Here is a 14165-nt window from a genome sequence, read left to right as displayed (position 1 = left end):
TTTAAGTTGTCGTGCTTGAATAACCCCGCAGATTTTTGTCATATTTATGTCTTAATAAAAAAGTCAAAAATAAGTCTTGTTCGCCAATTAACTGAAATAAAATAAAAAAAATGGGTTGAATTAGCTTGAGGCTATCATTTCTGGTAAGGTAGCAGGTGCGCTTCACCATAGCAACAGGATGGGATCGCTACATACTAGCATAGACTGCTTACTAGCTAATTGAAAGTACAGCAGGTGAAACACACATTTTAAAATACAGTGAAACATTAAAACGGACGGTGTATGGTCCGTATATATTTTGGCAGTTGGCATTTTTCCTTTTCATGATCAAAAGGGATAAACAAAATTTTACAAATGCTTTCATTTTCATTTTATATTTAGAATAACAAAAAATAAAATCAGGAAGAGACAGAAACGAAAAAGGGTCCGTTTTTTCATTTTCTGAGACCGGAAGTGGTCATCAGCAAGTGTGGAACCAAACCATAGATAAGTATAGAGGATATCTACGAACTCCGGCTTCCTCCCACAGTCCAAAATTATGCTGAGGTTAACTGATTACACTAAATTGCCCGTAGGTGTGAATGTGAGTGTGATTTTTCATCTGTATATGTAGCCCTGTGACAGACTGGTGACCTGTCCAGGGTGTCCCCCTGCCTTCGCCTGAGTCAGCTGGGATAGGCTCCAGCACTCCCTGCGACCCTAATGAGGATAAAGCGGTGTATAGAGCACTGTTGCCAACTCCTCAGTAAGGAAAGTCACTGTTGGCTGTCCTAAAAGTCGCTAGAAGTCGCTAAATGACGTCATCGCCTAATTTGCATATTTCCTAGTTTGCATGTAATTGTAATCAATGTTGTAGGAGAGAGGAATAACGTTGTGGAAGAGACCAAAAAGTGAGTATAAAACACCCAAAATATGTTTTTTACTAGAGGCTAAATGCTGTGGTTTATTTTAGCATGACAGTGAAGAAACATTTTCGTTTATATGGCTCCGTAAGTCTGGATGGGATCTGTAGTGACTGCACATGCGCGATTCATCTGCCGTCTGGCCGCGGATTGATGTGTCCTCCAATCAGACATTGGGACTGCTGCGGGGTTACTGGACTGACAGCCTGTGCTTTGGGACGGGGAGGAGCTCACAGCAGCACCTGCTGCTCATTGAAAACAGTAACTGCAGAATGATCCGAGGTTTCCTGTAAGAGTCTCCAAAATGGCAGAAAAAGTCGCTAGATTTGTCGCTAGTTGCTTTTGACAAAAAAAAGTCGCTACGAGCTTTGAAAAGTCGCTAGATTTTGTGAGAAAGTCGCTAAGTTGGCAACACTGGTATAGAGAATGGATGGATGGATATCTATGAGCCAAACAACAAGATCCTCAGAGGGCGAAGCCAGAGAGCAGTGATTGGTCAGACTGACTGAGAGCCAGAGAGCAGTGATTGGTCAGACCATAGATATATATGAAAGACAGACAGCACGCTAGCGTATCTAGTATGTTATAAATATATATGGTAGGCACGTATGGTAGCTACTGTCGCTGCTGTTCACCTTGTTTTTGGAGTAAAAGACAGTAAAAAGATAAATACTTCTAACCAGTAGCGTTGTTTTGTTGTACGTTAAGTCAGCGACTTGTGAAGAGTTGTGTTTTGTTTGAGCAGTTGGTCCGGATGGACGCGTTAGCTAGCTAAGCGGCTAAGTTAGCTAGCGGGCTAATTAATACCATAGACTGTATATAAAGATGGACGTAGCATCTGGCTCCAAAAATGAAGCCCATCCGGAAGTGTCAAATCTTGCAATATCACGCCGTCCGCTAGGGTTGGCTCCAAAAAGCTTTTGCTCCATAGATCCCAATTCATCACTGGAAAAAATAAAATTTGATAGACTGATTTACTACAGCTCAGGATTTTTTCCCCATTAGTTTTCATGGTCAAAATGAGAGATCAGGTGGCTGATCTTAAAATAAATCAATACTGAATTCTAAATGGCTACGAACTGATCCTGCAGGTGACGTCTGACGTTACGGTGAGCGTATTGCGTCATTTCCTGTTTCAGCACTGTGTTGTGTTGTTAGCATGGCTTCTGCTTCTGCCTCTTCCTCTCCCTCTCTCTCCTGCTCAGTGTGCCACATGTTTAGTTATTCCTCTGCCTCCTTTAGTGATAACGATATGTGTAATAAGTGCAGCCTTTTTGTAGTTCTGGAGGCGAGGCTCTCCGAATTGGAATCGCGGCTCCGCACCATGGAAAATAACCTGCTAGCAGCTAGCCAGGCCCCCTTAGCCGGTGCGGACCACAATAGCTTAGCTAGTGTAGCATCTGTTAGCCGTCCCTTAGCAGCGCCCGAACAGCCGGGTGGATGGGTGACAGTTCGTAGGAAAAACAGTCCTAAACTCAAGCCTGCTGTCCCGGCTCACCACAAACCGCTTCATGTTTCAAATCGTTTTTCCCCGCTATACATGCTATACTATGACGTTTTAGAGTGACATGCTATACAATGACGTTTTAGAGTGACATGCTATACAATGACGTTTTTAGAGCGATATGCTATACTATGACGTTTGTGGGACGACATGCTATACTATGATGTTTTCAGAGCAACATGCTATACTACGACGTTTTTTGGATGACATGCTATATTTCGACGTTTCAAGAGCGACCTGCTATACTATGACGTTTTTAGAGCAATATGCTAGACTAACACATTTTAGAGCGACATGCTATACTATGACGTGTTTTGGACGACATGCTATACTATGACGTTTTCAGAGCGACATGTTATACAATGACATTTTAAGTGCGATATGCTATACTATGACTTTTTCAGAGTGACATGCTATACTATGACGTTTTCAGAGCAACATGCTATACTGCGACGTTTTTTGGATGACATGCTATACTTCGACGTTTCAAGAGCAACCTGCTATACTATGACGTTTTTAGAGCAATATGCTATACTAAGACGTTTTAGAGTGACATGCTATACCATGACATTTTTAGAACAACATGCTATACTATGACGTGTTATGGACGACATGCCATGCTATGATGTTTTTGTTTTTCAAAGAAAACTGCTCTATAGTGTTTTTCATGGCCTACTTTACATTATTTCATCATATGGCATGTTTTTACGACATGTTGAAAAACTATGACCTTCATTGGGCGACATGCTATACTATGACGTCTTTAGAGTGACATGTTATACTATGACGTCTTTAGAGTGAGATGCTATACTTTGACGTTAGAACGACATGCTATACTATGGCGTTTGTTGGGCGACATGCTATGCTATGATGTTTGCTGGGCGACATGCTATACCAGGACTTTTTCAGAGTGACATACTATACTATGACATTTTCAGAGCGACATGCTATGCTGTGATGTTTTTAGAGTGATATGCTATTCTACTGCTTTTTTTGGATGACATGCAATACTAAGATGTTTTAGAGCGACATGTTATACTATGACATTTTAAGTGCGACATGCTATACTATGACGTTTTTGAGCGACATGCTGTACTATGACGTCTTTAGAGTGAAATGCTATACTTTGACGTTACAACGACATGCTATACTATGACGTTTGTTGGGCGACATGCTATGCTATGACGTTTTCAGAGCAACATGCTATACTACGACGTTTTTTTGGATGACATGCTATACTTCGACGTTTCAAGAGCGACCTGCTATACTATGAAGTTTTTAGAGCAATATGCTATACTAAGACGTTTGTTGGACGACATGCTATACTATGACGTTTTCAGAGCAACATGCGACACTGCTACGTTTTTTTGGATGACATGCTATACTAAGACGTTTTAGAGCGACATGTTATACTATGACATTTTAAGTCATAGTATAACATGCTATACTATGACTTTTAGAGCGACATGCTATACTATGACGTCTTTAGAGTGACATGTTATACTATGACGTTTTAAGAGCGACATGCTATACTATGATGTTTTTAGAGCGATATGCTATACTATGACGTTTGTTGGACGACATGCTATACTATGACATTTTCAGAGCAACATGCTATACGACAACGTTTTTTGGATGACATGCTATACTTCGACATTTCAAGAGCGACATGCTATACTATGACGTTTTTAGAGCAATATGCTACACTAAGAAGTTTTAGAGCGACATGCTATATTTCGACGTTTTTAGAGTGACATGCTATACTATAACGTTTTAGAGTGACATGCTATACTATGACGTTTTCAGAGCGACATGTTATACTATGACATTTTAAGTGCGACATGCTATACTATGATGTTTTAGAGCGACATGCTATACTATGACGTTTTAGAGCTACATGCTATACTATGACGTTTTAAAGTGACATGCGATACAATGACGTTTTTAGAGCGATATGCTATACTATGATGTTTTTAGAGCAATATCCTCTACTAAGATGTTTTAGAGCAACATGCTATACTATGACGTTTTTAGATTGACATGCTATACTATGACGTTTCAGAGCGACATGCTATACTATGAAGTGTTATGGACGACATGCCATGCTATGATGTTTATTTTTTCAAAGAAAACTGCTCTATAGTGTTTTTCACGGCCTACTTTACATTATTTCATCATATGGCATGTTTTTACGACATGTTGAAAAAAAATCACATTTTTTTCGACATAGTATATACTATGGCGGTTTTTTTGGACAAAATTCATGATGATTTTTTTTTCCAAGAAAACTGCTCTATAGTGTTTTTCACGGCCTACTTTACATTATTTCATCATATGGCATATTTTTACGACATGTTGAAAAAAATCACATTTTTTTCGACATAGTATACTATGGCGTTTTTTTTGGACAAAATTCATGATGATTTTTTTTCAACGAAAACTGCTCTATAGTGTCTTTTACGGCCTACTTTACACATTATTTCATCATATGGCATGTTTTTACGACATGTTGAAAAAAATCACATTTTTTTCGACATAGTATACTATGGCGGTTTTTTTGGACAAAAGTCATGATGATTTTTTTTTCCAAGAAAACTGCTCTATAGTGTTTTTCACGGCCTACTTTACATTATTTCATCATATGGCATGTTTTTACGACATGTTGAAAAAAAATCACATTTTTTTGACATAGTATACTATGGCGGTTTTTTTGGACAAAATTCATGATGATTTTTTTTCAACGAAAACTGCTCTATAGTGTCTTTTACGGGCTACTTTACATTATTTCATCATATGGCATATTTTTATGACATGTTGAAAAAAATCACATTTTTTTCGACATAGTATACTATGGCGTTTTTTTTGGACAAAATTCATGATGATTTTTTTTCAACGAAAACTGCTCTATAGTGTCTTTTACGGCCTACTTTACATTATTTCATCATATGGCATGTTTTTACGACATGTTGAAAAAAAAATCACATTTTTTTCGACATAGTATACTATGGCGTTTTTTTTGGACAAAATTCATGATGATTTTTTTTCAACGAAAACTGCTCTATAGTGTCTTTTACGGGCTACTTTACATTATTTCATCATATGGCATGTTTTTACGACATGTTGAAAAAAAATCACATTTTTTTCGACATAGTATACTGTGGCGGTTTTTTTGGACAAAATTCATGATGATTTTTTTTCCCAAGAAAACTGCTCTATAGTGTTTTTCACGGCCTACTTTACATTATTTCATCATATGGCATATTTTTACGACATGTTGAAAAAAATCACATTTTTTTCGACATAGTATACTATGGCGTTTTTTTGGACAAAATTCATGATGATTTTTTTTCAACGAAAACTGCTCTATAGTGTCTTTTACGGCCTACTTTACACATTATTTCATCATATGGCATGTTTTTACGACATGTTGAAAAAAATCACATTTTTTTCGACATAGTATACTATGGCGGTTTTTTTGGACAAAAGTCATGATGATTTTTTTTTCCAAGAAAACTGCTCTATAGTGTTTTTCACGGCCTACTTTACATTATTTCATCATATGGCATGTTTTTACGACATGTTGAAAAAAAATCACATTTTTTTTGACATAGTATACTATGGCGGTTTTTTTGGACAAAATTCATGATGATTTTTTTTCAACGAAAACTGCTCTATAGTGTCTTTTACGGGCTACTTTACATTATTTCATCATATGGCATATTTTTATGACATGTTGAAAAAAATCACATTTTTTTCGACATAGTATACTATGGCGTTTTTTTTGGACAAAATTCATGATGATTTTTTTTCAACGAAAACTGCTCTATAGTGTCTTTTACGGCCTACTTTACATTATTTCATCATATGGCATGTTTTTACGACATGTTGAAAAAAAAATCACATTTTTTTCGACATAGTATACTATGGCGTTTTTTTTGGACAAAATTCATGATGATTTTTTTCAACGAAAACTGCTCTATAGTGTCTTTTACGGGCTACTTTACATTATTTCATCATATGGCATGTTTTTACGACATGTTGAAAAAAAATCACATTTTTTTCGACATAGTATACTGTGGCGGTTTTTTTGGACAAAATTCATGATGATTTTTTTTTCCCAAGAAAACTGCTCTATAGTGTTTTTCACGGCCTACTTTACATTATTTCATCATATGGCATATTTTTACGACATGTTGAAAAAAATCACATTTTTTTCGACATAGTATACTATGGCGTTTTTTTTGGACAAAATTCATGATGATTTTTTTTCAACGAAAACTGCTCTATAGTGTCTTTTACGGCCTACTTTACACATTATTTCATCATATGGCATGTTTTTACGACATGTTGAAAAAAATCACATTTTTTTCGACATAGTATACTATGGCGGTTTTTTTGGACAAAAGTCATGATGATTTTTTTTTCCAAGAAAACTGCTCTATAGTGTTTTTCACGGCCTACTTTACATTATTTCATCATATGGCATGTTTTTACGACATGTTGAAAAAAAATCACATTTTTTTTGACATAGTATACTATGGCAGTTTTTTTGGACAAAATTCATGATGATTTTTTTCAACGAAAACTGCTCTATAGTGTCTTTTACGGGCTACTTTACATTATTTCATCATATGGCATATTTTTATGACATGTTGAAAAAAATCACATTTTTTTCGACATAGTATACTATGGCGTTTTTTTTGGACAAAATTCATGATGATTTTTTTCCAAGAAAACTGCTCTATAGTGTCTTTTACGGCCTACTTTACATTATTTCATCATATGGCATGTTTTTACGACATGTTGAAAAAAAAATCACATTTTTTTCGACATAGTATACTATGGCGTTTTTTTTGGACAAAATTCATGATGATTTTTTTTCAACGAAAACTGCTCTATAGTGTCTTTTACGGGCTACTTTACATTATTTCATCATATGGCATGTTTTTACGACATGTTGAAAAAAAATCACATTTTTTTCGACATAGTATACTGTGGCGGTTTTTTTGGACAAAATTCATGATGATTTTTTTTTCCCAAGAAAACTGCTCTATAGTGTTTTTCACGGCCTACTTTACATTATTTCATCATATGGCATGTTTTTACGACATGTTGAAAAAAATCACATTTTTTTCGACATAGTATACTATGGCGGTTTTTTTGGACAAAATTCATGATGATTTTTTTTCCCAAGAAAACTGCTCTATAGTGTTTTTCACGGCCTACTTTACATTATTTCATCATATGGCATGTTTTTACGACATGTTGAAAAAAAATCACATTTTTTTCGACATAGTATACTATGGCGGTTTTTTTGGACAAAATTCATGATGATTTTTTTTTCCAAGAAAACCGCTCTCGTGTTTTTCACAACCTACTTTACATTATTTCATCATATGGCATGTTTTCACGACATGGTGGGAAAAAAAAAAAAAAAAAAATCGCATTTTTTCCGATATAGTATACTATGGCGTTTTTTTGGACAAAATTCACGATGATTGTTTTTTTCAAAGAAAACTTCCTACTCGTGTTTTTCACGGCCTACTTTACATTATTTCATCATATGCCATGTTTTTACGACATGTTGAAAAACTATGATGTTTGTTGGGCGACATGCCGTTTTTAGAGCAACATGCTATAACATGACATTTCTCGAGTAACATGCTACAATATGACGTTTTTAGAGCGACATGCTATACTATGACGTCTTTAGAGTGACATGCTATACTATGATGTCTTTAGAGTGAGATGCTATACTATGACGTTGTTATAACAACATGCTATACTATGACGTTTGCTGGGCGACATGCTATACTGACTTTTTCAGAGTGACATGCTTTACTATGATGTTTTCAGAGCGACATGCTATACTGTGACGTTTTTAGAGTGATATGCTCTACTATGACATTTGTTGGGCAACATGCTATACTACAATTCTACAATTTCATTTAGCAGACGCTTTTGTCCAAAGCGACGTACAACACAAGCAAGAATTCAGACATAAGGAAAATCCTGTAGTAAGTGCAAAAGTGCTTCAAGTGCGATTGGTCAAAGGTGTTGCCATCAAGTTGCAGAAGAATTGCTACCCCCCCCCCCCCTTTTTTTGTTATTTTTTTGTTTTTTCAACTTTGTCAGCGCTAAATAAGTGCTGGGTTTTGGACCACCTGACTTATTCTACCCCTAAGGTGGAGTCAGATTAAGTGCCTAGGTGTTCTCTGAGCAATTGAGTCTTCAATTGTCTCTTAAAAGTCGAAAGGGACTCAGCAGAACACACAGAGTTTGGTAGTTTGTTCCACCATTTGGGAACAACAGAGGAGAAGAGTCAGAGAAAACCCATGCATGCACAGGAAGAACATGCAAACTCCATGCAGAAGGATCCCGGGAAAGACGGGACGCAAACCAGGGATCTTCTTGCTGCAAGGCGAAAGTGCTAACCACTATTCCACTATGCAGCCCTAGAAAGATTCCCTCTGTCATATATATTTTCCAAGCACTGATAGACAGAAAGATCTGCAGTCAGTTTAGCTTTTGGAGAGAGGATTTTATTATCCAGCTGATCTGTGCTACATTTTAAATGTAATAACTGTAGCGTTCATCATTATTTTGGTCATATTCTGGGAGTTTATTTTTCCGGTCTACACTGCAGGAATACAACATGTGAATCAGTCATTAAACAATGCTGACTATTAGAGAGCAGATTTACTGTTTTCTCCAGTTTAATTCCGGAGACTCAGCAGATATTCAGGACTGACAACACAGAACTTTAACCTTACTGTTTTAATTACATTTAGATTTTCTAAACTTTACAATAATGTGAACCAGCATCTCCACTGACAGTTTTATGAACTAAATGTACCACATTACAGTGGCACAACACACTTCCAGCTGTTTACATGAAACTCAACACAAGCATCTTTAGCTTAATGCTACGTTATTCTTAATCAGGCTACCACTGAGCAGCTAGCTCGGTTTGCATCGCAAACTTTAAAGGTAATATTTACTGGATGCTAACTCTTCTCTTTGGTCAACACACACATAAATAAATTCCATCGACATCTGGAGTGTATTGCACACATTATATCTGACACTAAAGTTGTATATAAAGTGCATTAAAAGCAGCACAGATACGAAAATAAACACTTACCGAACTATCAGAGTCATTTCAGTGTCTGCTGGTAGAATCAGCCGAAGTCAGAAAACTGGTTAAAACAAGCCAGCGGGCAGAAAAACTGTCTTTGGAAAAGGTTCTGCTGCTCCACCGATAAATAAAACAACAGTTATTATTTCAGAATTAATCCAAAGGAGGAGAGCACAATCTCAGCTGCCTCCTCCATAAGACCCGTCAATCATTCCAGACCAGACTGTCAATTTATCGCCCTATAAAAATTTCAATATTGATTTATTTTAAGATCGGCCATCTGATCTCTTATTATGACCATGAAAACTGACGAAAAAATATATATACATTTTATGCACCATACTCTTGCTGTTGACTACTTCCTATCTCAGAAAATGAAAAAGCAGACGTTGTTTCATTTCTGTCTCTGACCGATTTTATTTTTTGTTATTCTAAATATAAAATGAAAATCATCCATCCATTCTCTATATACCGCTTTATCCTCACTCGGGTCGCGGGGGGTGCTGGAGCCTATCCCAGCTGACTCGGGCGAAGGCAGAGGACACCCTAGACAGGTCGCCAGTCTGTCACAGGGCTGCATACAGACAGTCACACTCACATTCACACCTACTGGCAATTTAGAATAATCACTTAACCTCGGCATATTTTTGGACTGTGGGAGGAAGCCGGAGTACCCGGAGAAAACCCACGCATGCACAGGGAGAACACGCAAACTCCATGCAGAAAGATCCCGGGCTCAGTCCGGGATTTGAACCAGGGATCTTCTTGCTGCATCCCCTTTTGGTCATGAAAAGGAAAAACGCCTTGCATTTCAATTTTAAATTTTGTATTTTAAAACCGAAAATCAAATAACCACTCGTTTTTTGTTTTTCAATACGAACGGAAAATCCAGTTGCCAAAATATACACGGACCATTACCCTACAGCTTTAAACATCACAAGCGGGTTGTATCTTTTTTTCTAGCTTGAATTAAACTCCAAACACAGACTGAAAAGCAGACTGCATTCATTGTTTGGTATGGAGCAAATTTGGTGTTTCCGTCACCTCACACAGGTGTAGGTGATATTTGTGATTAATTGGTTCAGTGCGAAAAGCGTGTGAGAGGCAGAAGGAGGATTTCTACACGGAACTTAATAGGTGCCACTTAAGTATGAGCAGAAGACCACCTAATGGGTAATTTGCAAATTTTTATATCAAATCTTCACTGCAGGTTGTCATGCTTCCACCGGTTGACATTCATACATAAATGGAGAAGAAAGTGTGGGACACAGCCTTTATCTTTTATGGCTATCAGCATTTTTTGTGTTTGCTCAACCAGATGCCAACAATTACATTATTATGGGGCTTGTGTCCAACTGCCTTGCTGAAGGAGCAACTTTCATACCCTTAGTTAGTTTTCTGATCAGGTTAGTCCAACTTGAAGGTCTTAAAATAATTGGACAACCTTGTGACTCCTTGAAAATTTGACTTACTTTTCTTGCTACAAAAGACAAATTTCTTGAAATGTTATTGTTATGTTGTGCTTTTTTGGCTCTGTTTGTTCCTCCATAGCATGACGTAGAACTATTGCATGTAAAACCTTGGATGGATAGACATTGATAGTAGTTCTCTTACAGGTTTTCATTGAATATTTGGAATTAGGTTGTAACCTGGGCCTTTTTTTTAAATAGACAAACCTGGAAGCAAATCACTCCAATCAGATGGCACGTCAGCACCTGAGCAGTAAGAAGAGGGGCGTTTTTCAATATCCACACCTTAATACACAAATGAGATGTTTTGAATGCAAATTGTGTGTTGTGAGGATTCAGGGTTGTGTTTCTGTTCAGATTGAAGGATGGCTTAAAAGATGGCCCCACTAAAGGGAAGTGCTGTCCCTTTTCTGAGCCTGAGACTTCCCCTAATTCTCCCAATGAGCAGGCACTAAGGTTGGGCCTTGTCAAAATTCTTTACATGGGAAATTTTGCATATCATGTTATTGGGTGTGACTTTATCCTAATTTTGGGATTGATTAGTTGAGTGATGGCACTAATAATCTGTGGCTCATTTGCTGTACACATTTAGATAATCTTATGCAATAATTTTCATGGGTTCCCAGGGTCCAAATCAGAACATTATGTCAACGCTTGTGTGATCTTCTGCCCTTTGTCGATGGTCAGTTAGACCCAGCAACCACACTGGAGCTAACTGTGAATTATATAAGCTACCTGATGGAGAGTCTGCCTCCAGATGTTCTATGTGATGTAGGTCTAATGCATTCTGATGGCAGCACTAAAAGTAAAACTCAAGCAGTGACCACTTTAAGGACTAATGTTCTCTTGTTTTTCTGCAGGTCAATCTAGCAGTTAAGAAGAAAGTGTGCAGTTTGCGGAAAAATAAAAAACAGAAGAAGAGGTACAGACAGTCCTAGCCATGAACTTATACCCTAAGTTAAGTTTTAGGTTTTTTTTAAATCAAGTTTTAAATGGCAAGAGTGCTGAGTTGATTTTTTTTTTTCCTCACAGAAAAGCAATCAGGCTAAAGAAGAATATCATACAGAGAACAAAGCAAGTCAAGAAGTCAAATAAAGGTATCATTTACTCTTTTTACATTTATCTCTTGGTGCAGTGTGAGTTTAACATAATATTTCATGTCAAATTGTATCTCAGGAAGGAGCACTCAGAAGATCTGTAAACAAGTAAATCAGCAAACTATCACAATAACCTATCCTCTGACGATGAATCTCATGCTTCCTCAAGCCGACAGCCTAACCGCAGTGCATGCTCCACCAATATTGTTGGACAAATCGACCGTTCCCCGGGGACAAATGTTGCCGGTCTTCCAGGATCAATTTCCCTCTGCCTCGTTTCACTTTGTGGAAAATAACTGGATACACCAAGCCTCTGCATTTACAAACACCACTTCATGTGCTTTCACGTCATCAGCGATCAGCCACACTTCTTTACCACAGATGGGACAAGACATGTCTTCAAGCCATCTATTGTGGGATGTCACTTCTAGCCAAGTGAATCCTGTGGCTTACCCATCAATTAATTCTGGTCCAGCTTACAGCCCACCTGTACAGAGTGCTGAAACAAATTTCATCATTCCTTCAGTAGAGGGCAGTCCCACTGATTCACCTCTGCTTGTTCCAACTGACAGCGTTTCAGTAGAAGATTTTATCAATGAACTACTCACCCCGCCATCAGTATTTCAAAGTGCAACTTCTGATGACCTAACCCCTGAAAATGGATCTCATCCAGCATTAGAAGCTCTATGTGATCCAACACTTGTCCAGCAGAGCGATCTCTGCAGCAGTAGCCCTTTGGCTGACAGTCAGTGTGACCTGGTCAGTCCCTTTTGGATGGATTTTCTTTTGGATAGCAGTGATAATTTTTTCTTCCCTGATGCTAATCTTGTAGACCTTGTGCTTTCAGGGTCCACCTAACTATGTAGTTTTACTTCATGAAACTATTAATTACGTGCTTAATATGTACAGCATATCTGCAGTTTTGAAATGCAGACAATTACAGAAATAGATGTGCATATATAAAAGTTTTTTTTATTACATTTCTCATATTTTAATGACCTAGTTTAGGATTGTTGTAATTTGTTTGATTGGGTTTACACACAGTAGATTGGAATGCATTGCAATACATGCATAGTGTAAGCAAAGATAAATACAGATAAAATATTTTGCTCATTAACAGTGCAAGGTCTATTTGCAGCTTAGTTTGCAGACCTCATTAAATGCCTTTTCTTTTTATTTCCATCTGATTTAGTGCAAGTCCATTACATATTCAGTTTGATTTCTGGTTAATCATGTATTTTCCATGCAACAACTTTAAAAGCATACATTTCATATAGATTTCTGTTCCACAACTGGGAAATCATTGGAAGATTGCTAATTTGTTGTGCAACTGAATAAAATAATTTGTTGAATACTTGTCATTCAGTTCAGAAAAATAAATGTATATAACCAATGTTTATATTGGGTACAAATACATTTACTTTGTGCTTTTTTGAAATATGTATTGTGAAACTCCTGTTCCTATTCAGACACATCAGACCTATTCAAGGGGCAGGCCTGACCATCAAGACCAGTCAGGGTTCAGTATATTTCACAAATCACACTTGACATGAAGACAGGCAAAGATGGGCTCAAACTGAACACTGTAATTGGGACAATTTGTTGGAATTCATGAGCAATAGTTTTGATTAAATGTGTGGCAAAAGAAAAAGTATTTGCCCATTAAAAAAAAAGTTATCGAGAAATGTTTTTGAATATCTGATTTTCTCAGATTAAAATATTGAAATCTGAAGTTAATTTGAGTAACCGCAGTGATTTATCCAACCCTGTTTGAACAAGAATACAACTAATTTTGATGACCCATTATCTCTATTGTTTTTCATCTGTAATAAAGGACATTACAGAATTAACCTAGACTCCTGAAATACTCTGCGATAATTGACATGTTTTAAAACACCCACCCACTAGATGAAGGTATTAGGATTACAATGTGTTAAAACAGAGTTTGCTGTAGATTAAAAATGAAAACCTACTTTCTTCCTGCTTAAATCCATCCAGCTCCAATGTGTGCTTCAATATGGTGCAAAATAGATACTTGTAACTCCCAAAAAAATG

Source organism: Acanthochromis polyacanthus, chromosome 13 (genome assembly GCF_021347895.1).
Source record: "Acanthochromis polyacanthus isolate Apoly-LR-REF ecotype Palm Island chromosome 13, KAUST_Apoly_ChrSc, whole genome shotgun sequence".
NCBI classification, from domain to species: domain Eukaryota; kingdom Metazoa; phylum Chordata; class Actinopteri; family Pomacentridae; genus Acanthochromis; species Acanthochromis polyacanthus.
The sequence above is the reverse complement of the archived record's forward strand: the minus strand, read 5'-3'. Positions refer to the sequence as shown.